This window comes from Pseudopipra pipra, chromosome 23 (genome assembly GCF_036250125.1).
Source record: "Pseudopipra pipra isolate bDixPip1 chromosome 23, bDixPip1.hap1, whole genome shotgun sequence".
NCBI lineage: Eukaryota > Metazoa > Chordata > Aves > Passeriformes > Pipridae > Pseudopipra > Pseudopipra pipra.
The window spans coordinates 6621413-6648128 of NC_087571.1; the positions used below are offsets into that span (position 1 = coordinate 6621413).

A 26716-nucleotide genomic window follows, 5' to 3' on the forward strand; every position below is an offset into this window, starting at 1 on the left:
CCGGAGCAGGTGCTGGTGTGACACCACCCCTGTGCTCAGCCAACTCCTGAACATGGAACCAAGATGATAAAAGCAGAGAAGCTCACACAGAGGGTCGGTGCTGCTCTGGAGTTATCTCTGTGTGCAGGTGCTCCAGGCAGCGGAGCCACACCGAGAAGGGCCATTCCCTGCGTGTTTCATGTATTTTTAATGCAATCCTGTAGAGTACTAATAAGATCTTTGTGCAGCTCGAGCTTCCATGAGGGCCACTGGTTGTGGCAAAACACCCAGGGATGTGTGTTTGGGCTGTGGGTGTCCCAAGTGCCAGCACACCTCTGGCACGTGCTGGGGGAAGGTTGCAGTGTGTTGGCTCAAGACCTCACCCCTCCCCGTGGCTCAAAGGGGAGGTGGGAAAGGGGGCAAGAGCCCCATTTGGAGCTGGTCAGCTGGACAGGGGCAGGGCAGACTTGTCTGCCTGGAAAAACCGTGTGGAGGGGATTTCTTGTGGTGTGCTGGGACAGTGCTCAGGGGAACAGCATCCCCTTGCTGTTTATCCCTTAGGTTTCCTGCAGGGAATGAAAGGAGAGGCTGGCCTGATTCGCAGAGCGTGTACTTCAGCACTCCCTTTCTCTCTCCAGCAATTTCCCTGTCCTCTTGCTTCTTAAGAGCTTAAGGATCATTTTCCTCTTGCAGTTGGTAATACGAGAGGAGATGAGTAAGTACAGATCTCTGCGACCCATAAACCGTAAAGTCCTGCCTGCAACTTAAACCTCTACAGCTTTATTTGCTTTGTCGTGGCTTCTCACATGTGTTGGGGTTTAACAAACACGAGTTTTTCCTCTGGAGATAGACTTAAAAAGGGGCTGTAAGGAACAGTATTGTTCTCAGAGCATCTTGTGCTGTGCTTTACCTTGAGACGTGTGTGACTTCAGAAGGGAACAGCAGCAGGTCTGCCCGGGCTCTTCTGCTCCTCCTGTGCTGGTTTGCAGCCCGTGCTGCTGAGTTTGGTTTTGGCTTCAGCTGGCAGTGACTCCCAGGCAGCTCTGTGACTCCCAGACAGCTCTGTGCCACAAGCTGTGCCTCGATAGTGCCCTCACAGTGCCTGCAGAGGATGGGGATGTTGGTTCCCAGTGCTGGGAGGGTTTTCCTGCTGGTTGCAGGGGAGGGTGGCCGTGCAGAGAGGCCACAGCCGGCGAGGGGAAGGAGCAAGTTGGCAGGGAAGGATCTGTGAAAGTAGGGCATCCTGGTGCTGTTGTGTAACAGCAGCCTCTCTCTCCTCCCCAGCCAGCCCTCTGCCTCCTGGGGAATTTATGACTGAGTTCGCTGCGATTCTATATTTGGCTGAAATATTGAAAAATGCATTTGCTGTCAATGGGTTCCTTTAATATAAAAGGAAGGAGATTTATGGGAAGAGCAGTGCTGGCATCACAAGTGCCCTTTGTCTTTACTTGTGCAGTCAGTTCCCTCTTACCCTGTACCTGTTTGAGCCAGGTGTGCTGTTTGGGAAGGTGAGGATGTGAAGCTGTAAGGGTACCTTGATTTTCCACCTCCTGGAAGATGCCTGAGGACACAGGGTGGGAGTCACAGAAGACTTTGGGGGTTGTTCCTTTTAGTGCTCTGCACATTTTTATTCTTGAACTTTTCCAGTTGAATTTGCAGAGGTAAAACCTGGGACACAACAGATCTTACATTTAACTTGATCCATTCCTGTTTGTGTCCAATGTGTTGGTGCTTTAAAAGGACACAGGAACTGCCTCTCAAGGATGCAATCCAAAGTTAGTGAGGTTCACAGCTACCACCCCTGAATAGAAAATGTTGTCAGCAGTCGGGTTAGATCTGCAGTGTGTGGGTGAGGTGTTGTGACAAAGGGTCGCTGTACCCGAGGCACCAGGGGTATGGGATGGGATGGAAGGGTGTGGAAGGGTATGGAAGGGTATGGAAGGGTATGGAATGGAGCAGGCTGAGCACAGCCACCAAAATAATGCCACAGCCGTGGGGGGAGCACCTCTTGGCAAACGATCCTCAGATTATCCTTCCTCCTTCCCCAGCAGTTCACTGGCCTTGCCAGTGTGCTGATGCCTCGGCTCCAGGAAAATCCAGGGAGCTCTGGAGCAAGGAAGGGCAAAATTAGTTTGACTTCTGGAACCCAAAGAGCGGGAAGGCTGCAGTAGGGGCAGCCTGCTCCTGGAAAGGAACAGTAATTCAGTGGGAAACATCTCCATTTTTGTTCTTTTTGATGCATTCTCTGAATTGTGTGTCTAATTGTGCTCAGTTATTCCTGCCCTGCACGGGTAGGTTCCTGGTTTCCAGGCAGGGATGTACATTGATTTCTTTCACAGGCCTTGAGACAAAAATAATTCATAAAGGACGAGGACCTTTGCTCTGCTGTCAGTGTGGGGGGGTTGTATTTCAATGTCTGTATTGTTGGCAGCCTTTACATTGATTCAGTCTGAAACCTGAATGAGAAATCAGTGTGTTCTTGTGTGGACATGTTTCAACTGAATTATTAAATGAAGTGACTGACTCTTCTCTCTGAATTAAACCAGAAGAAAAACTACAATTTACTATTTCATTGACTGGGGAGAAGCAGCAAAATTGATGTGAGACATTGACCTCATAGATTTTTCTTGCCTGTATTGTGGAAGTGGGGGTGAGCTTTTAGGGGGATGAGAGAGGAGAGTGCTGTGACAACTTTGTTCCCAGGAATACAAATGGTTTCAGTTCATTCTTGTACCTCTCTTGCTTTATTTCTCCTTCCCTTGGTAAGGACCTGCTTCAGCCTTACTCTGCCAGGGCTTAGGAATCCCATCATGCTGCGACTCTGCCTTATCCCTGCTCTCCTGGTGGTCCTCAGTGCCTTGTGTGGCAGGGAAGAGACACAGAACTGCTTCTGGTTGGGATGTTTGTCTTATGAAACCTGTGTTCATTTTGCATTTCAACATAACTGGCTTTTCCAGGAAGATTCCAGCAAGTCTCAGGCACCAGGGAAAGGTCATTTGGTGGCAGCCCCTATGATGCTGGCAGGTGTCCTGCACCCCACGTGGGGCCAGCACCCAACAGCCTCTCTGCTGCCAGGCGTGTTAGAGGTGACAGGGAGTTCTTCCTTGGCACAGCTGCCTGCCCCTGGTCAAGCTGGGAAAGGCCTTGTGTGAGGGTGGGAACTGGCAGGTGGGAAGCAGTGTGTGGGGAATGCTCGGTGAGGGTCCGTGGGGCAGCTGAGCAGGACCCAGCCCTGGCTCAGGGATGGAGCAGCACTGCCCTGAGACAGGGAGGGGGAGAGGTTTGTGGCAGAAGCCAGGCTTCCATTTGTTGTGTGTTCCAGCCTCGTATCTGTCCTTGAACAGATGGACAGCGACTCTGGGGGTGCTGTGAGCCGGGCAGAGTGACCTCAGCTGACCCCTCATCCTCCCCAGGGCCGTAATCTCTGAGCCTTGGGCACAGGGTGTGGCTGGGATTAAGCAGAGATTATGTAGAAAATCCCTGGGATCTGGAGTGCCGCCAGCTGTTTGCTCCAGAGGACGATGCCGTGCTCGGAAGAGCAGGTGGTTTTCTGTGCAGCACAAAATAATGTGCTTTTTGAGATCTGGGAACACGCTGCTCTGTACAGCTCTGCACACAGAACTGCAGGATTGCATTTCCTTCCTGGTGTGGGCTGCCACACTGCAGTGCTCTGAGCCCCTTGGAGAGGGGAAAACAGGCATTTTATGCAGAATACCCAAGTTAGTCTCCTAATACAAAATTTTATTACCTACGTAAGAGTGCATTTCTCACACCATGTGGCATCAGTAATGGATTCTGTTGGCTCCAGTGTAATACTTTTTAAATGTCCCAGTTGTGCCTCTAAATATATAAATCATAGAGTCCTAGAATGGTTTGGGTTGGAAGGGACTTTAAAGCTCATCCCTTTCCACCCCCTGCCATGGGCAGGGACACCTTCCATTATCCCAGGCTGCTCCAAGCCCCATCCAACCTGACCTTGGACGCTTCCAGGGATGGGGCAGCCACAGCTTCTCTGGGCAACCTGTGCCAGGGCCTCCCCACCCTCACAGTTATAACAGGATATATACAGGAGTAACAGTTATTACCTCTGCTGTAACTCCACGCCTAAAGTTTCATTGGGAATCCCTTGGGACCTCATGGGGTACGTGGTGTTTTGGTATGAGGCAGGGGTGGGAGGGACCTTGGTGTTTGCCTGATTTGAGGAGTGAACAGAGGAAGGTTTTTCCCTTTGGTTCAGTTTTCCCCCTCTTGAGGCAGCCCAGCCCAGCTGGGTGCTGGGGAGCAGGGCTCTGATGAACAGCACTGCCAGCACCGAGGGGAGCCCCGAGGGAGAGATGCCTTGGCTCTGCAGCCTCAAACTGGTGACAGTCTCGTGTGGCACTGGGGGTCTGTTAAGTGTGTTCACATATCTCTGTCTTACATGTGGCAGCTCCTTGAACCTTATCAATTTTTAATGGTACTCCACTGTAATAAGAATATATGATCACTCGCTGGGCAGGAGAGGCTCAAATCCCTGCAAATGCAGGTTTTCTGTGAGGTTTCTGAGAGCAATATAGCAGGAGGCATTTAAGGCGTGCTGGTAGAAGAAGGTGAGCTATCCATCAACCACACAATCTTGGATTTGAGTCTTCTATTTAGATTAAACACGTTAAGAAAGATGGATGGTAAACGTATTTCAGCAGCATTGTCCCCAAACCAGAGCAGAATATAAAGAGTCTGGGAGAAGGATTCAATTACACTGGCAAATAGCTCGAGCAGGAGCTGGGTAGGAAGGGAGCTCGTAGGGCAGTGGGATGTGGATTTATGGAGTTCTGCAATAAAAACACAGTTTTCATTAAACCCTCCCATTCCCATCACATTTGTACTCCATGGAGACACACCTGTAAGCAGGTCTAGATGGTGACTTCGTGCTACTGTACAGGTGTTGATAGTTTATGTACACGAGTGGCATCCCAAATTCATGCTCCCACCAGCTTGGGAATTTGGTTTGACTGTGTTCTTGTTGGGAACTGCTTCTGTGCTGGTGCCTTTGGGTGACTGGTGACTGAGAGGTGATGTTGGCGTTCCCTGCCTTAAGTACACGGAATCTGGAGAGGGAGAGACCTGACCAAACCCTTTGATAATTTCAGTATTGGCTCACAGGGTGTATTCCTGTGCTGCCAGGATGAGGAGGGTGGGTTTGCTGATTGTGCCCAGAAAGCATCAAAAGAAATAAATGGATTATTATCAGTGTGTAAGGGGTGTGCTTGAAAAGGCCAAGGCAGGAGAGGTGGCTGTGTTGCAGGGCTTTCTTGTGTGATTATTCAGTGCCCAAGACAAATATTAACAGCAAATGGTATATTCTGCCTCAATACAAGGTTCAGGGGAGTGGGAGTGGGGCTTGCCAGCACTGCCATTGTGAGCCTGTTTTCCTGCAGTGTTCCTTGAGGTGTGCAATTACCTGGTGCTGATGGCGAGGGGTTTTCTTATCTTGACGTAACTGCAGGAGCTGAAACTTTGTTCTTTTCCTCTCAGTCTGGCACCTGGCAATTAAGGAACCGTGTGATGCCTGTGCTTTGATCTTTACCTGCTTCTGCAGTCCCTGGTGTTACTGTGATTCGGAGGAGGGGAAGGATTGGCCATTGCTGAGCCCGACAGCTCGTGTGGCACTTCACTGTCAGGACACAGTGTCACTGGGTTTGTGTGCTCATTGCATTCCTCGTGTGCCAAACCTGCAAAATAAACCCCCAAAGCCTGCTGGGGTGAACTCCCATCCTCGAAACATTCAGTTCTCTGCTGATGCCCCTCTTGGGGGACGTTACAGTGCAGGGAAGGGCTGACATGATTTTGTTGTCAGTTGTGGTTCTTTTAATTGAAGATAAGTGATTTTTCTTTCCAGATTCTTGTTGCTATTCTGTGTTCAGTTGTTTAGTCCACATTTTGACAGATATGGAGAGCCAGGTAACAGCCCAAGATTGAATGCTGGGTGAGGTCAGGACTGAGTTAGGATGCAGGGAATGGGTAAAGTAGCTGCTGTGGCTGTGATTCATCCCATGAGTTCCCTGTCCAGGGTTTTGTGCTCGAGACCTCCCTGCAGAGCAAACACCTCCTATCAGCTCACGGGCTGTAGGACAAGAGGCCCCAGTAGGTTGCTGACACTTGCAAGCACATTCTGCTTTCTCTGGGGCTTTTTCACTTGGCTGTTTAACAAAAAACAACACAGAAACTGAAAAACCCCAACCCACACACACATTCGCCTGGGATTTCTCTCCTTCTGGAATTTGTTTGGATGCACTGCCTCTGAAAGATACCTCAGCTCTGTGTCTTGCTCTCTTTCTGTATTTTAGGCAGGGGTTGTGACGAGGTTTTTTCCAAGAGGTTTGTGTTTAATTTCCTTATAGCTCTGAGTGACCTACGAGCTGAATGCCTTGTGGAGCTGCCTGTGTGTGTGCTCCCAGACACCCTCCCTTGATTCTTTGGGTCGTGGGGATTTCCCAAGATGGCAGTGTCAGGATAATCTCTCTTAAACACAATTTTAAATTAATCTGTGTGGATTTCCAGTATCATTTTTCCAACCTGTTTTTGGTCACTGGTTGCTGTGCAAGTCATGTAGTCACCGTGGAGCTCCACAGCTTGGGATAGAGTTGGAGCCTCAGGAGAAGGTGACTTGGATGATTTTGTAGCCATAGGAGCCAGCAAAATCCCTCCTGCGTTTTTTGTTGTGTCTGTGGCTTGTCAACCATTCAGAGCTTTCTTCTTCTTCCTCCGGGGTTGGTGTCCAGCCAACATTTAGGATATTTTTTCACTTCATTGCCCAAATCTTTTCATTTCACACCATTCCCCGTGTGATTTGGGTATGTGTGAGCATGTGCCACACTTGTGCTGTCAGGCCATGGTCACCACACTGTGAAGCAGGTCCCAAGCCTTCCCTCCAGTTCCTGGAGGTAGTAGAGAAAGTTGTGTAGGTCAGCTTGGAATCATCATGCTTGCAAGGAAAAAAATTAAAACTGACTTCAAAGGACAACTCTGACACGGTCAATTAATAATTAAAACAGTTTTTTAATGAGCTATGCAATTACCTGTGTGTCCCTGGAGATGATAGTTTATGGTATTATTGCTCGGTGCCCTTTCTTTAGTCATGGCAGATGACATCTGTAATTTAAAGCAGGCGAGACATTAAAGTGACAGAACTTTCATTAACCTTGTCTAAAGTTTGTTAATGACAAATGTCTCGTAAAAAAAGCTATTGTCAAAACAGCAGCTCAGTGCCAGGAGGAGCCTCAGATCCCACGGCCTGGGGGGTTCTCGTTGGCCAAGGAGTGTGTGTGAACTCCTCCTGATGTCCCCAGGGTGTTGTGTGCCTGTGGTGTACAGGGACTGAGGGGGAACTTGCTTCCCTTCCCCTCTTGGAGTCCTTCAATCACGAGCAACTTTCTGGGAAGGGGATCGGGCACAGGGAAGGTGGGGAGAGGTGCCTTACCAAGGAGTTTGCTTTTGAAAAGGATAAGTCGGATCCATTTCCATCTGGAAATGGAATTTTTGCAGTGGCATGTCAGTGAAGACACTGGAGGAAAAAAACCACATTTTGTTTGGCATTCTCATGGTCTCTTACACGGAACAGGTAGGAAGAGCCTTGTTAAGTTATTGATTACCTCCAGATGAACTTCCAGGAGTTTATAGCAGCACACTGTGCCCTCAGACTTTGTTAAACTGGATTAATTTTTGCTTCTGATCCTGTGAGACTCCCAGCCCTATTAATATTGACTGCAGCGTTTCGGAAGCGTCCTTCTGGCAGAGCAGCTCGGGCGGGAGCGCCGCGGATGGCGAGACCTGGGCTGCCTCTGCCCGCCAGAAATGTGCTTTCCCTTCTCAAATGAACAATAAGGAATGTAAATGCCTGGGCGAGGGTAACACGGCGTTTCATGCCTTTGTTTGTTGTGGCAAATTGGATTTAAAACACTCGCTCCTGTGAGAGGGTTTTATGTGCCCTGAAGAAAGGATTTGCTATAGTGGCTGGGGCCCTCCGCTGCTCCAGTCACCGTGGGTGTGCACACACACACACACACACACACACATATATATATCATCTTTGTGTATGTGGGGAAGGCACATGCAAGGTTTGCTTGTGTTCCAATGTCTCAACTTTGTCAGAATTTGGGATGCAGGTTGCTCGAGCAGGAGCCATCCCTAATCCCGGTGTCTCCTGCTGATTTCAGTGTAGAGTTCCAGTTGGTCCTTCATTAGCACCAGATTTAAATCTAATCTAATTTGGGAAGGAAACAAAACACGGTGATGTTAATAGCATAGTTATAGCTGAGGCAGGCTCTTCATTCCATGTTCTCTTCAATTTTACAGTGAATAATTGTCCAATAGAAAAAGTTCCTTGGATGAAGGGTGCTCCCTTAGGAGGATGTCACTGTGTGGCTTCTTACCAATGTCAGTGTTCTAATGCATCCGAGGCAATCCTGTGGTTTCCTTTAGAAATTCCACTTGCTCCTGTAAGCCACCACTTCTTAATAAAGACAGGACAAAACACAGCAGACCCTGTGGATTACTGTCACTGAGATGCAGAGAGAAAGGGCAGTGGGGATGCTGCAGGCAGCATCATTATTAGTGGATTTTGAAGGCAACTTAGACTATTTCCAGCCTTGTTCACGTGTCTGGTGATCCCAGAAATGCTGCTGGAGCCTCTCTACACCTCCAAGATGAAACACCAGGTCCTGCGTGGCTGCTCTGACCGTCCTCCCTGTGCAGGTAGTGAACCTTGGAGGGATTAGTCAACTCAAGCAGTAACAGAGGTGCTGAAAAGAGATGGGGAATAGCTATTATGTCTGTTTATCTAAGTAAGACATAATGTGAATTCCCCAGATGAATGTATCGTGTTGCCAAATTTTTGTCTACAAATTGCTAAAACCGGTTATGCAGGCACGTTTGCAAATGCACACGGCTCTGGGGAACGCACTTTTGTGTGAAATAGCCCATTAATTTGAACAAAATGTTTTAAATAGTTTTAGATGATTCTTTCTGAAAGCTCTGTTGCTCCCACGTAGCGAGGAGCAGCCGAGCAGATGTGCCTGTGCTGCTCCTCACTGACAGGGATGGGCTCGAGAGGGGCCTCAGCTTTTGGGTCTCTGAGTCGCCTTGCTCTGGGCTGGGGTCGAGTGTGCCCGATCTGCTCCTGGCAGGCAGTCAGCAGCGGCCTTTAAACCAGCCCTGGCTGCCTCGAGCAGTCTGTTTTGGTGTTTATCTTCTCTGTAGCTGCATAAACATTCCATGCTGGGGCTTTACCTGTTGCAGCCTGCCGGGCCCGTGGCGTATGTGCAGAAGGATGTGTTTTCTCTCCTTCACAGCTGCCTCTCAGGTGTTTGAAGAGTGTTCTTTTCTCTGCTCAGCTTGGTTCTCTCAGTCTTTCAGCACAGGTTGTGTCTCAGAGAGCCCACACCTGCAGTGACCAGCCCGGGCACTGCTCCAGCTGGAGAACAGTGCCTGGTTGTGCCCGCTCTTGCCAGGTTGGTTCCCAGCCCACAGTGCCCCTTCACTACACAGGCCCACTGGTACTGGGACCCAGGAGAGATGGGTGACCATGTCTTTGACTCCTTCAGCTGATCCCCCAACCTGTGGTGAAGTCTGAATGGCTGTTCCAGCAGCCCTTGGTTAACAAGGATAGCTTTGTGTGAGGGGTGAGGAGGTGGCTGGTTTGGCTTGGCTTGGCTTGGCAGGATGGTGGGATGCTCACCGGGTGCCTCCTTTTATTTCTGGCTGGTTCCAGCATGGTTTCGTTGGCAGATGGTTCAGCTTTGCCAGTCTAGAGGAGGGCTAAAATAGGAACAAGTTGTTTTTTAAAGACAGCGAAATAACCGGTGCATGGCAAACTTGTGATTATTGTGGTGTTTCTTGGTGCTTTACAACACAAAAATATCAAATGCTGTATGGTTCAGGACTGAGGGTGCTGGGTGAAGCAAGGTTAAGCAGCATCTCACACCTTCCACTTCACATCTCATTATTCATTGCTAATAGAAGCCTGGACCATCTGTCTCTGCAGAGAACATTTGGATGTGACAGGCATAGGAGATGTTACAAAACTTTCTCTGGGAGCTGTTTGTTCTGCCGTGTTCTGCTCTCGGTGTCCCTCTGCCTCCCACAGTGGACGAGGAAACCTCGTGCTCGGCGGGGCTGCCGAGGTGTCACTGTGTGTTCCTGGGGCTATCAGGAGCTGTGGGCGTTGCTTCCTTCCCTCTTCAACTCCGTTGACTTGCAGGCAGCCCCCGGAAAGGCTCTGAATTTTGGCCCTGTATTAGCAGCGGGGCAGGGTGTCTGTCTGAGGACGCAGGGCAGGAAGCAGAGTATCCAGTCAGGATTGTAGTAGTGTTGTGATCATTAACTTTCATTGAGGACTTGCTGCAGGTCCTGCCCCTGTTCCATCCCTCCCTTTCAGTCCATTGGGACAGTGCCATCTGGATGCCTGGATGGGCTGAACTGAGGGATGGAGGCACGGGGTGTTTCCCTCCATGCTGTAGCACACACAACACCCCTGAGAATGCCACCTTTTTTTTCTTCCCTCCAGTTCTGCTGTAGGAATACTTAGAATATCAAATACCCACCTTCCCTGGGGGGAAAGAACTGCTGTGGGATTTTTTAATTCTTTAATGTTTTCTCTCAGCAGCACTGAGGAAAAATATCCGCTTGGTTCCATCAGTTAAATTGATGCTTGTGAAAGATTTAACAAATATCCTCTTTCCGTCTGTTTGTCAGGCTTGTGAATTTAAGCAGTAACCAGAAAACCAAACAGAAAGGGTCATGTTGAGCAAAAAGTCCCTTCTGTTCAGGTTTTCAGTGGTCTTGGTGGCTGAGGTGCATTCAGGGTGTGTTTCCTCTCCCAGGAAGGGGAAGCCAAGCTGGCCTTTTTGGGAGCTGTGTTTGTAACAGCAGCGTCCAGTTCTGGGCTCTGTGTTGGGAGCAAACCCACGGAGCCCCGGAGCTGCTGGCAGCACAGGGACACAGGAGTGGGGCTGGTTCTGTGCCCTGGTGGGTTCCAGTGTCCTGGAGCCCAAACAGCCACGAGCAGAGCGAGGCCGGAGCTGTGCCCGGAGCTGTGCCACGACAGCCACGTGTCGGGTGTGACAGAGGACAGGGATCCATTGAAATGCTGAATAATTGAAGGCAAGAGTGCAGCGGGCGAGACACTAAGGCTGGCTACTTAAGGAAGAGATGATGGATTCCTGCAGAATCCCTTTTTCTCACTTTTTGAAGGCATTTTAGGGAGAGATTCTTCCTAAGGGGATTGAGGTCATTGCTCTTTCCTGTTTAAGACCTGGTGAATTGCCTCTCGGACACTTTATCTCGTGAATGACACGGTGTTCAGTCAGGGGGTTCTGCTGACAGCGAGAACCACGAGCACAGCTCAGGCTGTGAACATCAGCAGAATCGGAGATGGAAGCACCTCTGTGGTGTTGGTGATTTAGTCATGGGATGTAAAGAATTTTCAACAGTAAATGCACCGGCTTTTGAAGTCTCTTTATCCTCTGCAGAGTTTTAACTTAGATGGCAATGGGATATCAGTATTCATTTTATAGAATTTTTTCCGGAAGATATTTTTCTTAGTTTTGCCAGCCTGACGTCGTTCGCATTCGGTTCTCCCGTTATCAATAACTGTGGGAGCAACCCGAGCAGAGTTTGCAGAAATTGCTTTGTCTGTGCTTTGCTCCTCCAGTATTTATTGGCTGACACTCTAATGTGATTATTTCTCTGTGTCCCTGTAAAAGACACAGCTACCCCAAGATGCCAAATCTGCACTTTTCTTCTCCGGATGAATTTCTAGGAGAGCAACTGTTTATTACAGGGACCTGATTTGAAAATTATTGCTTTGGAAGATGAAGATTATGCACCACTGAATTTATTTTATACTTATGAAAGATAGGTCTCAGCTATGTGATGGAACAGTAGGAATGTTGAAATTCTGGAATGATTTCATGTGGTTGCACTCACAGAGGATGGTGGGAGAGAGAAGTTTTTATAGGACAAGAAAAAAGTTGCTCAACTTGCCATCTGCAATGAATCTCGATTGGCAATACATGCCTTGGAGCAGAATATTTGGCCACTGAGCTGGAAAATTGTTATCAGTTGTGGCAAGGCTATTTTTGTTCAGTAACATCTGTGGAACACCGTTTCCTCAAACTTTCACTGTCTTTTGACAAGTCAGCCAGATGTGACTCACTTGAGCATATTGGGTGGAGAGGAAAAAACAAAGTGTTGTGTTTACCAGAAATGCAAACATGACCTTTTTGGGATGAAGGCAGCCTTTATTCCTGGCCCATGGAAGAGGCAATAAGAAAAGATGGATTTTCATCATCAGTATTAAACCTCTTTACAGCACAGTATTTTGGTCTGATGCTCTTGCAGAAATCATGTTGAACAGAGTTCTGCAGAAATCCCATTTTCTCTCCTCGTTTCGGAGCGGAAAGGGAAGGGGACTGACGGCTGTGACCCAGTTCTCACCCTGCACATCACCTCCTGTCCTAGGCTCGGGTTTGGTGCTGCCTTGGGAAGCCGGAGATGGGGCTGATCTTTTCCATAGCATCTTGCCCTGGGAGTAGAGTGTTTCTGCCCAACTTGGAATTGCCAAGAACTCCTTTGGTTAAATTAGATGTAGAGTTTTCTCTGTGTGTCATTCATGCCAAGGAGGCTCCCCTCTCTTTGCAAGATCCCGAGCGAGGAAGCTGTTGAGCATTTCTGGCTTCTTATGGGTGATGAAAGCATCTCATCTTGGCTGTTTGGGTGTCTCAAGTGTGGAGGTTCTCTCGGTTTCGGAGCTGTTTTATCATCACTTGCCGGAGCCGGGGCTCGGGTTGGGAGCTGCAGCTCTTCAGCTCGGCACAGACGCCCGTGGGGCGTGGGAGGGCCCTGCTGTCACCCCCGAGCTCTGTGTGGGAGCAGGGCAGCTCCAGCACCGTGGTTTCCCGCCCGAGGTGCTGCCGCGTGGGAGCGGGAGCTTGACTGGAGGGCTCATGAACAGGGCTGGCTTCAGATCCGCTGCTGACTGCTGTCATCACTAGCAGATTTGTTTAAGTAACTTCCAAAATTTGCCAGGATAAGTTAACTCACAGCAAATGTGTTCATCGCTTCCTCCTGCCCTGGTGCGAGAGCACGAGGGGGAGAGCGGCCCCGGAGCGTGGGGCAGCACTTTGGGAAGGTTTGGGGCAGTTTTTGTAGCCCTGGTATCGTGTTTGCTCCACTGCAGGTTGCAGTGGAATTGCTGTAGGAGACACTGCAAACCCAACAGTGTATTTTGCTGCACGAGGAACTCAGGGAATTAAGGGCATCTCATCCTCTAACACGGCTTAGTGAAAGCAAATAAGCCCCAAGGAAATATTACCTGCCAGGCTCCGGCTGGGGCATTAGAACAGGAGTCAGACCTTGACATTTGATGTCTCTGAAACAGGTTTTGGCTTAAATTCAGTTGTTTACTACTGCAGTCGGGAGCAGATTTGTTAGACAGGGCTAATTACATGTGCTTGTTCCAAAATCATTTGGAAACTGTAACATTTGTTGCTTTTCAAGCGCTTTAAAATATGCAAATATTTCATGCAATGAAGAGAGATGATTTTTGCAAGAAGCCACAAATGGCATTAAAGCCAAACGTGATTTTAGAGGTGGCCCAAAGCAAATCCACTGGGTCCCCTGAAAGGATGGGGAGGAGGAGGACGGGCAGGGTTCCCTGCTTGGTGCCAGTGCCTGATTGCAGGTGAGAACTGAGCAGGTGGAGCATTTGTTTGCTCTCCTTGGCTGGAATTTGTTGAACAAGTAGTGGGAAGATGACCAGGAAACATTTCCAGTTGCAGATGAAGTGGCACGCGGGGGTTTCTCGTGGGTGTGTTTCTCGTGATGTCGCATCAGCTCTGAGGGGCTGGTGCCTCACGGAGCCAAGGCTGGCACTGCCTTCAGCAGCATTTCCCAGGCTCTGACCCCTCGGATTTGGGAATTCCTGGAATCACAACGTTTTAAATGTTTGTGGGTTTCTGCTTAGGAAGCATTTGGCTGGTGCTGTTCGAATGTTGTGTGTGCTGAGGGGACCCATCATTTCCTTCCCCAGAAAGCACAAGCACAGCCTGACCCTCCCTGCTCTTGGCCTGTACAATTTTACACAAATCTGGTGGATTTGGGGGTTTTCAGTGTTTTGCAGAAGGTCTGACCTCTCCAAACCACACAGCCAGGCAAGACTGATGTATTGTGGGTGCAAGGATCTGGAAGCGTTTCCTTCAGTACAACCTCCCAAAGAGCTGCTGGAGCATCCAGAGTCGCTGATGCCTCCTGTATTTCAAGTCTGGATAATTTTATAAAAGCCCTCTTATTTTGTTTGTTTCTTTGCTGGAAACCATGTCTATCTGCCAACCCTTCGGAAATGTCATGATGTAATTATTTTAACAGGCAGTCTGTGCTCCTTTATTTGGGGGATATTAACCTTTCTAAACAAAAGAAATGTTAATATACATTGCAGACACAGCTAATGGGATTTCATTTTTCTTATTAGAACAGACTGGAGTTCTCTTTTTAAATTATTGTAAAAGAATTCAGCAAGTCAAGTAATTGCCTTCAGCTAATCCACGATGGCAAATTTGAATGTGAATATCCAGATCATTCTGTATGGATAGGAAAAAGTAATGTGATTTTCTTGTTTTTTATTTGCTTTGGCTAAACAGTGTTGAAGGATGATATAAATTCATTGAATTCGAAACAAAGAACATGCTAATTATTAATGCACCGAGTTCTGATGCACTGTGAATGCACTGTTTAATTTGCAAGGCCTGTGGTGGCCTGCTTTATATTTCATTGCATGTTGATTCAAAGTTTGTGTTTGTTTGAGGTTTGGTGTCTTTCCTCGATAGCCTTGAAATTTCAGCTGGATTTATGGGCTGTTCTCCCTGGTGTGGAGCCCCTGGTTGGATCTGGGCATGGCTGTGTGGGTCTGGGCACAAATGGATAATATTTTACAGAACTCAGCACAGGGTTGATTCAAAGTTTCTTGATGTGCAGTCTACCTTTAAGGCTGCCTCCTGTACACCAAACAGCCCCTGGGTTCACCACAACCTTTCTGGGGCAGACACTGTTGCTCTGACCAGCTGATGCTCAGTTTAAAGTCATCCCTTCCCATGCCTGGCGGTCGGAATGCATTGGGATAAACATCCCAGACTCTGCAGGGTTTATCTTCCAATCTTGGTTTTAAAGGAATATTTCCAGGCACTCTAATCACCTGGCTTTGTCTGCAGCCAACTGGTGTGTTTTGCAGCTTTCTGTAGCTGCCTCAGCACCTCTGCTGGGGCTCGGAAGGAGCAGTGCTGGCAGTTGACAGATACATGAGGGAATTCACAGTGACCCCTCGGTGCATGAAGGAGGATAAGTGGAAAGCCGAGTCGATTGTGTGTCTGGAAGAGTATTTGTGCCTGATTTATGTTCTAATTTTAGTGTTGGGCTTTCTTTGCGATAGTAAAATGTCACATTAGCATGGAACTTTTCATCTGATACACTGAGAACAAACACTGGCGCTGAGACCATCGTTTGGGCTTCCCTGAGCAGTGGGATCCCGTGGCTTTGCCACAGCAGAGTCTTGGTTAAGTATTTCAATGTGCATTTTTGTAGGAATCCTTGTGTAGTAGTTGCTTTCCCTTTTCCTCAGAAATTCTCAGGAGTGTCTGCTCAGGGAGATCTGCCCAGGAGAGTTAATCCCGCTCTTACAATGGCAGGATGCTCGTTAGAGGCTGGAATAAAATAGCCTCCAAAGCCTGATGACTCCCAAACACGTGGCAGTGCTGAAGTACACAGGTAGGGGAGTTCCTTCTTGGCACTTGGTGTTTGCATCAGATTTTTGCAATAAATCAGAGCATACAGTGAAAGTCAGCGTCCTGGACCCCTCGGTGCTGTGATGTGAGAGCCCGGGGTCACCACGGTGTCAGCTCTGGTGACTCCCCCAAGAGCTGCTGGTGGGAAGCTCCCAAGATCCCATCCTCTGCAGCGTTGGAGGCTGCTCCTCAACCAGTGATATGCGGGAATTGATAATTCATCTCATGTCTGTAGGAGGAAAATGAGTCTTAAATTTGATTAGTAAATGGCAGGTTTCAGCCTGGTAATTTGCAGCCTTTATTAACAAACTTGTAGAACTTATTGATAATGCTGGAGGCCTCTTTATTTGGGCACCTTTATTGCAGCTGGTGTCATTTTTCCCAGGAAAAGAAGTGCTTTTATTCTTGAGTCAAGCTCATTAAGGCTCCAGGCCTGTTTCACTTGTACATGGTGCCTCTCTCCAGTTATATGCCACGGATGAGTCACGAGCCTGTTCTGATTCCTGGTGGTTCTCCGCCTGCTTTGCCAAATCCCCCAAGATTTCTTTTTGAGATGATCCTCCGTGGTTAACCACGACTTAGAGCCTGTCCACAGATTTTATGTGGGATTTTTGGGTTCCTCTCAGATGGTGGTATGAGACACGCTGTGGAGAAAATAGTAGCCATATGTAGTCTTCTCTTGTCAAAAGCTGGGAGAAGCTGTGGAGCAAAACTTTCCCGAGTCTTGTTGGAGTTTCCTTGGCTCCTCAGTGCTGATGTGCTGGAAGCACTGCAGTGAGCCAGTGACAGACATGTGAATTTCCTGAAAGTCCCAGAACGGCTGGGGAGCAGTTTGTTTTCTTGTTGCTGTTTATTTTAGTGCCTTTGCACCATGCTGGGAGGTCACAAACCAAACCACCCTCAGAGGGTGAATTGATTTGGTTAAGCAGGCTTGTGTCGTAGGTGTCAGGAGGATTTCACTGGGGAAGAGCCTTGCTGGTGCTGCTTGGGAGGCACAGGGAGGCTGTGGACGTCCTGGCAGAGCCTTGCTCCGAGCGGGTTTACTGTGCAGATTGGCAGTGGAACGTCTCGCTCGCTTGGGATGAGGCTCTTAAAAGTTGTGCTGCTTTTGTAGATAAACACGAAGACATCTGCTTTCAACTTCACATTCTTTAACCTTGTTTTATTCCTTGCCGAGTGCTGATACTTTCAAGGCAGATGAAAATCAGACTAAATTTAGCTGGGAGCGGAGCCCCCGTCTCTCCTTCCCCCCCACCCTTCCCATTGCAGGCGTAGCATCCGTATCCTTTTGATTAGTTTTGCCCTTGGTTTCTGCTTTAGATGTGAAGTTTTGCAAAGTGATGATGACGAGAAGCCTGTTTTTTTAATGAAGTGAGCCCTTGGCATGGAGTGTGTTTCCAGAAGTGAATCTGGCGACTCTGTTTCCCCTCCTCGGGCTGTGTCCTGCTCTCTGCCTGTCTTGTCACTTCTGCCTTGTTTGTGCTGTAGAGAGGTGGTTTTTCTGTACATCTCAGTGCAGGATGGAGCCACTGATCTGGGGAACTTCTGTAGCCAGTGTTGACAGACTGTGTGCGTGCTGGTCCTCGCTGCTCCTCTGAGAACCCTTCTCAGACATTCCCCAACTCATTTTAGTCCCACAGTCTCATTTAGTCCCTGTTTGAGCAGAGATTAATTATTTTGCTGGGTTGTGATGGCTGTTCGAAGCTGAGCCCTCAGGGGAAGGAATTTTTTAAGGCAGTTGAGCCTAAAGATTTAATTTGAACTCTTGTCTCTGCATTTGGACAAGCAGATTAATTGACCCTTGATAGGTGTGGGCTCTGCTCCAAATGAAGAGATCGCAGCTGCTTCCACTCGTCCCTGGGAATGGACAGTTAAACAGGTGGGATATTGTGAGGTGGGACATCCAAACCACCCTTGTCCTGCTGAGAAGGGAAACAGAGTGTCTGGAGATGTGTGACTGGTCACCTCTTTCATGTGACAAGAGTGTTCACAGCTGGCTGCTCCATTCCAAAGAGACCCTGGTGACCTGTTCCCTGTCTGACCAGGCTGCTCTGTCTGGCAAACCACTGGCACCACCCCTCAGCTCCTCCTGTCTCTGCTGCCTGGGTGTTCGCTGTTCTCCAGCCCTTCATCCGGCACCAGTTGGTGTGCATGTCTAATGAGGAGAAATTGGTGACATCTCAGGATTAACTCACCCCCATCGCTTGTGGAATTAAGCCCTCTTGAGTGTTGAAATGCTTCTTTGATGGCAGGCGAGCACTTCTATTATCAGGCTTAAATATGCAGCTGAAGAACAGGACTGGGTGTCCTGTTATCTCCTCCTGTAGCCACTTGAACTTGCCCACATCTGTCTTGGAACCAAATGCACCTGTGTAAATACTGTGAGTGTTACACAGAGCTGAGCCAGGCCTGGCAGGGCTGAGCTGCCCACGGCAGGCACACGGCCCTTCTGGGATTTCCAGATACCAGCAGGTTCCTTGGGTGGGCAAAAATGCTCCCAGCAGTTTTCTTCTTAAATAACAGCAATTTGCATGTTCTGTTCCACGTTTTACTTACTAAAAACAACTACCTGTGCCCTTTGCTTTTGAAACCAAAGGGGGGTGTGTGCTGTTTTCCAGTTGGGATTGAAACTTGAGTTTCCCCTACCCAAATCTCATTTCCTCAGTGCTGTTTAGATGAAAGTTACGAGTTCTGTAAATTTTCTTACACAGTTGACGTGTTTTTTAGCTACACACTGATAACATTCGTGAGCCAAACATAGCAGTGGCTCTGCAGTGTGATAAATTGGCCCTGGTTTTTAGGTCCTCTACTACCTTTGTTCTGAGCAATCAAATTAAAGTAGTCTCCTATTACAGCACAGAACTTGTGCATGCAGCTATTTTTTATGGTAGCTGCAGTTCTTAAGGTAAGTTAAAGTTATTTCAGTTGTTACTTATCTTTGGGATGACGGTCGTGACAAATGGCCGGTGTAATTTCTTTCCTTAGTAGATGGATAGAAGGGAAGATATTACACGAGCTTCTCACTGAATTCATAAATTTTTAGATTGGGAACACTGAGTTGGATATTGAAACACTTAATATGACAAGAAGACAGAGAATTGTTTTCTGATCTTGTTGGTGCCATAACATGAAACTCAGTTGATGAACTTTGTCGGCAGCTTTTTGTTGCTGTGTCATTTAGATGGGAGGAGAAATAATCCATGAGATACAGATTGTTGGGGCTCATTTTGCATTTCCTGCATGAGAAAGCAGGGATCCAACAGGTGGGTGGATCCCCCAGGATGACCCTGAAGGGAGGACAGGCACTTGGAGCAGGGAGCACAGCTGCCAGTCCGTCAGGAGTGCTCTGATCAGGGGTGCTCCACCAGGGATGCTGCCTCCCGTCTGGGATGAGGCATCACCCTTGTCTCGGTGCTGTAGGGCGTTGGTAACACCCACAGAGCAGTTCTGGGGCAGGGCATGTGCTGGCACGGACGCTGAGACCATCCCCAAGTCGGGCCTTGGGGATACCTTGTTGTATAAAGCAAATAGCAAACTGCTATTTGAGTCTCCTCTCCAGCAGTATCTTTTTTAGCTGCGTGTCTGCTGGTTCAAAAGGATAATGATGTTTGGTTTAAGGCTCAAGTCACACAGAGAAGGGCCTTCCTTAGCTGTTTCTTGGCTAACTGGTATGGACAGGAGCCACAGGAAGGACATCCAGAATCCGGAATGACTTGGCACAAAGCTGTGGAGCTACATCTTAAGGATTGCCAGTGATGCTGATGGGAATGGGCTTCTTCCCTCAGTCCTGAGCTGTCTCCATGCTCTCCTGCCTGGCTCCTCTCCTTCTCTGCCAAGGTGCCAGTGGATGTGGTCAGCCCAGAGCTCAGGGTGCTGATCCAGCTTCTCCCATGGTGTTCCTGCTTGTGTTCTTCTGCCTTGATTGTGAGCCAGGCGATATCGGTGCGAGGTCCGTGTGTTTGCTGATGTGCAGTTCTTTCTGCGTGAAAGGAAGTTTTATTTAGCATGATGTTAATTGGGTGTTGCCCTTCAAAATATGTCGTGTGATCCTTTTGGTTTGTGAGCTGTATGAGAGAGGAGCGGCTCGGCTGAAGTGCAGAGCTGGCACTGGTGGCTCCCTGACTGCATCCACAGCACTTACACTTGCATTTGTTAGAGAGAAGGCAAATTTGGCTTCGGATTTTGCCAGCTCTAAAGAAAATATTTTGATACGAGCTCATGAGTCATCGGAGGTGGAAGGGAGGAAGCCTGAGCACTAGAGCTGCCTGTGGTTTCCCAAGCAGCCAAGTCTGAAATATGGAACTGTGGCCTGAGGAGCAGCTCAGTCACACAGTGACACCAGTGCCCCCAAAGCAGGGGAAATGTGGCACCTGTGGGTTTCCCTGTTCTCTTTCCAATGAGTGGCAGCATCAGCCATGGACTAGCCCTGTGCCCTCTGGATCAATGCTGAGCATCCCTCGGTCTGACCTGGTGCAGGCTCCTTCCCTGTGCAGAGAGACAGTAACCATGTGCTCTCCCTAAGGATGAGTGACCATCCTGTGGTCCCCTCCTTGTTTGTGCAGGTGTGGCCTTCAGAAAACACAGTCTGGGGGTTCTTTCATTGTGATTTGCCATCATGGGAACTGAATGGGAGTTGCCATCAGATGGGCTTGCCAGCAAAGGACATGGACTTGGATAATCCCGCTGGGTTTGTGCACCATTCAGCATCTGTGCTCCAGTGCTTGTGAGATGGAGAATTGTCAGGGGAAGGGCCTTGACCAGTAATTGCTTTTTTTGGTGCCAGCTAAGGCATAGTGACCTCTGAGAGAGCCTGGGCAAGGGCTCTGGGCAGGCACTGGAGAGCCCGGCCAGCATGAGAAGCCTCTCCCAATTGTCCTTCTTGATGTACCAGTGTTTAAATGATGCTAATTTTCTGTTCGCCTTTCATTTGTTGGGTGGCTGCTCAGAAAAGATAACTTTTTTTTTTTTTTTCATTTTCCCTGGGCTTCTGGATGGTTAAAAAGAAGCTGCGTGTTGTGCGAGATGGTTGCAGGAGAAGTGGCTCTCGGAATAAATAAGCGGGATGCCTGTGAATCTGAGGCAGTTCAGTAGAGAAGGAGAAAAGGCAAGGCTATCGCTCGGGAACCAGGTGGTGGCATCTCCGACTGCCTCCCTTCGAGGGTCTATCTGACACGCACAGAAAAGCAAACGCACCCGCGCCCGTGACACCGCTCGTTTCCCTCAGCACAGAATGCTGATTATTAATTTGAAACCGTATCAGTGTGCGAGTGATGTGGTGACGTGCAGACAAACAGAATACTTTGGTCTTCCAGGGACTGGCTGCTCGGTATAATTGCGGCTTTAAACAAATTCAGTGGCCGGAAAGCTGTAAAACATTTGCAGGCGAGAGCTCGCTTTGAATATTCATCTTCTGTGAGTGTCACGGAGTGACATCTAGGAGTAACTGGGCAGATATGGGTGCCAGGCAAAATAGAGAGCAGGGAGTCTTGCTCACTAATTTGTATTCTAGATGTAAATCGTAAATTAGTTTGAGATTTTAAGGCGGATTTTTAAATGCCAGGCACATAAGAGGCGGAATTGATATTAATATTAATAGGCTTAAAAAGATATTTAATGAATTATTTGTATAATTTAATTTTCTCGTAATCAAGTCAGGAAAGTATTGACTGACCACAGGGCTCAGAGGCCGCCGTGGTGCCGTCCATCCGATGGGCCTCGGTGTGTGGAGCATGGAGTCGGATGCCTGGGTCTGCCCTGGGGTTTGGGCTGACCCACACTCCTGACCTGCCACCCCACGTGTCACTGATTCAGGGTGGGTGACAATCCGTGTGGAGGCACAGGCACCACGTCGGTCCCGGGGGCCTCGGGGCCGGAGTTCTCCCTGTGCCGGAACACGGAGGCAGGGCCAGGAAGGCGCAGTCTCTCAGCAGGGAGCCCTTCTCCAAGCAAACAAGAACTTGGGAGAAGTAAGAGTGGTATCCTGTGGATATAAATAAAACCAGGCCAGTTGCAGGAGGAGGAGGAGATGGGAGAGACTGAAATATTAATGAAGATATAAAGCACTGCACCTACACTGAGAGCAGCGTGATGTTCTCGCTCATCTATTCATGTTGAGCTGGCTGGGGCTTTAAATTTTAAAGCCTGGGTGGAGAAGAGGGGCAAGGTTAGGCAGCTCATTAGAGTGTTGTGGTGGTGCTCCCAGCCAGCTGAATGGCTCTGAGGGGAAGGAGCCCTCGGTCCTGGGGATTTGGCAGTGTCCCTGTGTTGGAGCCTGCTCCGTTGTACCCAAGTGCTGATGATCTGGTGCAGCTGCAGGATGGGGCTGGTGGATGGGATGTCTTTGCTGACGAAAACCAGTCTATGCCAGGGGCCAGGGAGTGAGGGCAGGACACCCCTAAACAGACTGGTCAGTGCTCATCAGGCCCTGAGAATATCAGGGAGGCAAAAGATGGGAGAGTGAGTAAATGGCATCTGCCCAGGTGCCCGTGGGCTGGTGAGGTAAAAAAGCCATTCAGGGAGTTCTGCAGTGAGTGCTGTGGGGCAGCCACCTATTTAGGGCAGTTGGGGCTGTTGCACCATGTATGGGGCTGTGCAAGCCCCTTGTGCTGGGAGCTGGTTTTGGGGGGCAGGTGGCAGCAGTGTGAGGGTGCTCTGCTGCAGGAGCCATCATGCTGCAGGAGAGATGCACGGACACTTGTGTGGCACCTGCTGCAGGTACCTTTCAGCTCTGTTCCTGTCCATCCGCTTTCAGTAAGGAGTTTGCCTCCACCTACAGGAAGCAGGAAGCAAGAAAAGCCCCCATAATCACACAACACCCTCCACTAGCCCTCATCTTTTAGAGGAGCATCTCATCTGTCTCTGTCCAGCACGTGGCCGGGCTCCTGAGGGTGCCGTGGCAGCCTGAAGGTTTTGTATCTCTCAGACGGGTTTTAATTCCTTGTTCCTCAAAAAAAACCCCGTTCCTCGTACCCAGGCCTCAGCAAGGAAACACGTGAAAGCTGACAAGCCAATAATTGAATTTTGGTTGGCATTAGTGAGGCTTCTGCTGAGGTTCATGTTAAAAGACAAAGCAGACCTTTGAGGAGAGCACAGTAATGGTGCAGGAGGGTTTGGGGAATCGCAGCTTTGGGGAGAGTGGAGCGTTGAACAGGGTCTGTCCCAAGTCATTGGCCAGCAAGCAGCATGGGAGAAGAGGACCAGGGTTGGTATCCACAGTGGCACACCAGGCAGGCTGGGCCTCAGGGGAGGGAAAGGGCTAGAACCTCCTGCTGGCATGGATCCAACCAGTGCAGGGGCACTGGCAGTGCCTGCAGTGGGGCAGAGGCTGGATGACACCATCCCTGTTCCAGATTCACAGTTCTGTTTCCCTCTTCTCTGCATGTGAATGCAGAAGAGAAGAAAACAGAGCGGAGGTGACTCCTCCATGGCTTCTCCATAGGGAACCTTCGAGTTCCCATTTCACTCCCCAAATGACAGGCAGCTCTGTCACTTCCCCCTGGCACTGCCCTGCAGCTGCCGCTCCCGTTTGGGTGCACAGAGATTGTTCTTATTTGAATATTGGGATGGTTTTCCAGTATAACACACCTGTCTGGGACATCCCAGAGTGGAGGGCTTGCAGGATGGGGCACACTGAAGTGCTGGGCACTTTCTAATGTCAGTGGTGCTGTTACAGGCACATCCACAGGGCAACAGCCAGCAGGACAGCCTGGGCAAAAGGTTTTAGCAAGATATTGTTGATCCTTGGTCCTGGTGTTTCAGGTCTTTGGAGTAGTGTTCTCCAGGTGCTCAGGGCCAAAATGAGGAGGGGGCTGGGTGGTGGGGAGCAGTTGCCCACCCTGTGGCAGCACACTTGTTCCAAAGGAGTGTCCATCTGCTCTGGCTGTCAGTCCCACAGTCACACATCGATCTGGTGTCACACTGCTGGAATTATGGTTGTGTGTGTCAGGCGGATGGTGCCACATTTGAGTGATGTCTGGGTGAGAGAAATTCCAACCTCTGCATTTTCTGTACAGGGTACCTGACGGTAAAGCTGTGGATGACCTTTATCTTTATGAGCTGGGAGAATTAAGGAGTTCTGTATTTTAGTTTAATTAAGCTATAAGGCATAACAGATGGTGCTTTTCTGGGTGATTATTGAATGTCTCTGCTTTGACTGAGAAGTGCAGTAACACCGTGGTCATAAATATATTGTGATTTGAAATATTTGAGCTCTTGGAGGACACGTGTTGGTAGCTGTGTGTCCGTCATCAGTCACACTGTCCACCGGGCACCCGCACCTTGGCTCTTGCTGCAGGGTGTCATGATGTGGGTGCCAGTGTTTCCTGTTCTGTTTGACCAAGGTGCTTGGGTGACATTGGCTAAACTGCCACTTTGTGCAGCTTGGCTGTCTGGGTGTTAGAGCAGAGCTCCCCCTCACATCCCTCTGCAGTTTCCAAGTATGAGATTGTGCAGGGAAATATTCTTGTCGTATCAACTGCCCTGAGCAGAGGCGGGTCTGTGATACGTTCTTCTAATAAGATTGACAAACAAATTACCCTAGAATTTCCAAAATTACCCTAGAATTTCCAAAATTACATGGATTCAAAAAAAACCCCAAACCCCAGCATTCAGTCTTTAGAAACAACTCTCTGTAGGAGTCACCTGCCTGGTGAGATGGCGTTGGCGGCAGCACAGCAAGGAGGGGCTGAGAAACATGATGGCCAGGAAACCCAAACCAGCAGCCATCTCCTGTCTCCACAGATCAGGTACACCCAGAGCACTGGAGACAGTGTTATTCCAATATTTGCATATACATGACCAGGTCAGGTGTTAAAAATGCATTGTAACATGGTTGGTGTGTAGGAGTCAGGAAGCCAAGAGGAGCTGAGGTCATGGCAGGTTGATTTGCTGTTTGATTTTTATTTTTTTTTATCCCTCCATTACATGAGGACTTTACATGAATTTCTCTGTGCTAGGTGTTTCTCTGCATGCTGGCAGCTGCCACAGTTACTTCAGAAAACATTAGAAAGCAGCAGAAGCAAGGAAGAGCGTGGAATTAATTGAGCAAAGCTGACCAGTCTGTGGCTCTTGAAGCAGGGTCCGGGCAGTGGATCACAGAATGGGTTGGGTTGGAAGGGACTTGAAAGATCATCTCGTACCACCCCCCTGCCATGGACAGGGATGCCACCCGTTCTCCCAGGTTGTTCCAAGCCCTGTCCAACCTGGCCTTGGACACTCCCAGGGATGGGGCAGCCACAGCTTCTCTGGGCAACCTGTTCCAGGGCCTCACCACCCTCACAGGGAAAAATTTCTTCCCAAAATCCTATCTAACCCTGTCTCTGTCAGTTTAAAACACTTGAGTTGAGGTTTCTCCTACTGGCACATCATCACCTTCCTCTTCTCCTGCCACTAACCTGCCAGAGATGGGAATTGTTCTCAGCCTCACCCTGAACTTGTGGTTGCTCAGTATTTCAGATCACTGACTAATAAGCCTCAATTTTTCTCATTAATGGAGAATTTGAAATGATCAAAATGAAATAGATTCACTTTCTGGCTGTAAAGTTGTTACAAGCATGATCTATGAGGAGTTTTTAGCAAAGCTTTAGTCTTTTTTGGAGAAAATCTCCCATTTGTCTTGATCTTAAGCTGTTATGAGGAGATCTAGGATCGTCCTTTAAACAGTGAACTTTGAAAACCAACAATTTTGCTGAAAAACTCCCAAGTTTGGGTTTTTGAAGGGCCTTGTCCCTTCTTGACCTTTCCACTGGTTTCATGAGCCGGTTCCTTGTTTCCCGTGTCACAGGGTGGTTGCCTGCGGTGGGATGTGGTGTCCCATGCCCGGGCTCTGCCCGCAGGGTGCCATGCTGAGGCCTGGAGCTCCCCCTGCCCCGAGCTGCCATCCCAGGCGCTCCATTTGGAACCGCAGAGCACAGCGAGAACCCCGGGATGGAGATGAGCTGGCTCGGCGCCGTTTTCGGAGACAATGTCCCGCTTAAATAGCCTGGATTGGGCTCAGAAGAATAATTGCTGCTGCGGAATAATTTCGCAATTAGGGCTGTAATTAAGGGCAGTTTGTTAATGAGGGCGCTCGGTGAGCGATGGCTGCGGGGGCTCCGTCCCGCGGCCCGTGCCCGGCGCTGGGCTGGCGGGGCCGCGCTGGCGCAGCTGTCGCGGCGCAGGACGGGTGTGAATCCCCGCGCCGACGGTGATGAAGTGCCGTCATTACCCTCCTGCCCCGCGGGATCCGGTCAGACAAGGAAAAATAAACTTAAAATATGGTGGCTCTCGCCGTGGCTCGCGGCCGCCCAGGGCCCCTTTCCCGGCCGCGTTAATGGGATATGCAGATGCCCTTACCCAGCTGATCCATCCTGTGGCTCTGAACCTCCGAAGCCATTTGTCAGGAATATGAACTTACTCGGGCTGTAGTTTTGTCGCTTTGCTTGTTTTGAGCTTGTTTTTCCGTGTCATGTTTCCTTTTAGAACACAAACCCCCACAGATATTTCCTTTGTATTGGTTAAAAAAAAAAAATAATGCTGGGAAATGCTGCCCTGTTTGCACGTTTGAGTGTAAACAAAACGTTGGCTGTAGAGCCTGGCACAGTGTGTTTGTAGGGAAGCAGTCTTGGAAATATTTTTTAGTGTGTTCAGGGGTAGGAGTTAAACTAATGGAGCATTTTAAAGTGCTGGAGGAGGCAGCTGGTGATGGACATATTGTCCATGGGCTGAGGATCTGTGAGGGCTTCCTGAAGCCAATATCATAGAATCATATGGAATTGTTTAGGTTGGAAAAGACCTTTAGGATCGTTGACTCCAACCATTTCCCCAGCACTGCCACGTCCACCGCTGGCCTGTGTAATGATGCCAGTGCTGGCATTCTCAGGGAAGTCACTCTCAGGAGCCCCCTGTGTTTTCTGTGACCCAAACCCTCAGCAGTTATGGCTCTTACC

The 26716-nt window shown here is 49.1% G+C and overlaps 1 protein-coding gene across 10 annotated transcripts in view; it reads left to right on the forward strand.

Moving 5' to 3' along the window:
- The window catches only part of CADM1 (cell adhesion molecule 1), a 136998-nt gene that overhangs the window by 38768 nt on the left and 71514 nt on the right, over positions 1–26716 (forward strand). The window lies entirely within an intron of this gene.